The sequence below is a fragment of the Sitophilus oryzae genome, unplaced genomic scaffold (assembly GCF_002938485.1).
Source record: "Sitophilus oryzae breed Bouriz unplaced genomic scaffold, Soryzae_2.0 scaffold_1588_pilon_pilon, whole genome shotgun sequence".
In the NCBI taxonomy this organism is placed as follows: Eukaryota; Metazoa; Arthropoda; class Insecta; order Coleoptera; family Curculionidae; genus Sitophilus; species Sitophilus oryzae.
The window spans coordinates 1,451,153-1,452,916 of NW_022146267.1; the positions used below are offsets into that span (position 1 = coordinate 1,451,153).

The following is a 1,764-nucleotide window of genomic DNA, read 5'->3' on the forward strand; positions in this document are numbered from 1 at the left end:
GAGTTGCCAGACATTAGGTATGCCCTTCCAAAAACAAACTTAGAAAAAATGGTTTCATTATTAAATTCCTTGTTATTCCTAAATAGGTAATATAAACAACAGTAGACTTTAATTATTCTTTAAATTTTCTGTATTAAAATGGGATAAAACATTTGGATATGTACTAAAAAATAAATATTATTTTTTATTAAAACAAAAAAAAATAACGGCACGCGGGGTTCCCAAGCGGTCACCCATCCAAGTACTAACCGCGCCCGACGTTGCTTAACTTCAGTGATCGAACGGGAACTGGTGGTCCAACGTGGTATGGCCGTTACATGTAATATCATGTATCTCTCTGTTTTATTAACTATGAAATTTAATATTTTTTATGCAATATTAAGAGTTATTGTTAATATTAATTAATTACAATAATAGTTATAAACATAGTTTTCCAAAAATAATTACAAAATAAATGCTAGTAACATTTAGAAGTTAAAAAATTCTCAGATAATCGTAGTACTGCCATCTGTTTTGGGTGAGAGTGGGGAAGTACTAAAAGAGAGAAAATAAGAGTTTACTCTTCCTCTTGTATGGTGACTTCCATAATAAGATTATTATATGGAGGGCTTTAAGAGGGCTTAAAAATAGTTATATGTATATGCTTAAAAAGGCCTTTTAACCTCCATATAATCCTTATATAATTTTATTACGGAAGTCTAGATACAAGATCAAGAGTAAACTCTTATTTTTCTCTCTTATAGATGGCACTAGTAAGATGGCACTAGTAAGATTATCTGGGAATTTTATGACTTGTAAATAAATGTTATTAGCATTTATTTTGCGATTTTTTTGGAAAACTGTGTTTATAACTATTATTGTAATTAATTAAGATTAACAATAACTCTTAATATTGCATAAAAAATATTAGATTTCACAGTTAATAAAAAGGAGAGATACATATTATTGCATGTAACGGCCATACCACGTTGGATCACCAGTTCCCGTTCGATCACTGAAGTTAAGCAACGTCGGGCGCGGTTAGTACTTGGATGGGTGACCGCTTGGGAACCCCGCGTGCCGTTATTTTTTAATGTTTCAATGAATAATAAATTTTATTTTTTCAGTACATATATTTTAACATATAAATTTTAGTAATAAATAAAGTTAGTTATATATTTTTTAATAAATAAGCATATAACAATGGCGGATGCTTATTTTCAATAGGCATGCCTTAGTAGCGTATTTAATAGAAAATACAGTTAAAGAACTACATCTCGACACATTATTATGAACACCATAACAATGTATATTTGTATGAATAAACACTCTGGTGTGCCCAGACTTTATGCACTTCCAAAAATAAATTAGAAAATACATACCTATTAGTTTTATTATTTAATTTTTAGTTCTTGGGGTGATGTCGTGGTATGGGCGTTACATGTTGAGTTACTTTAATTTACAGTTTTTCAAAGATTTGATATACAGTAACACCTAAACTTTCTTACCTTCATCTTCACTAAGTAGCAAAACTGTATTCATTGGCAATTTTGGGATAATTAAAATACAATTTCGTTAAATCTCAAATTTTACATTTTCTTTCTGTCAATGCAGATCTTTGAAATTTTACCTCTTCTAAATTCTTAGAAAACCTTCCTAAAAATAACACTAGTTATACACTTTGCAATAATAAATTGGAGAACGTTTCACAGCAGCATCTTCATTAACCAGAAATTCTTTTTCGAAAATGCAAGAACTTTACAGTTGAGGGTTGGAACCTTTGGT

The 1,764-nt window shown here is 29.9% G+C and overlaps 2 non-coding genes across 2 annotated transcripts; one reads left to right on the forward strand and one right to left on the reverse strand.

The window, feature by feature from the left end:
* Positions 1–200: 200 nt before the first annotated feature.
* On the reverse strand, positions 201–318 carry LOC115879836. The gene has a single exon (XR_004049770.1). It is a non-coding gene; the product is annotated as a 5S ribosomal RNA (ribosomal RNA).
* A 632-nt stretch (positions 319–950) lies between these two features.
* Positions 951–1,068, forward strand: LOC115879837. Its single transcript, XR_004049771.1, has one exon. It is a non-coding gene; the product is annotated as a 5S ribosomal RNA (ribosomal RNA).
* The last annotated feature ends 696 nt before the right edge of the window (positions 1,069–1,764 follow it).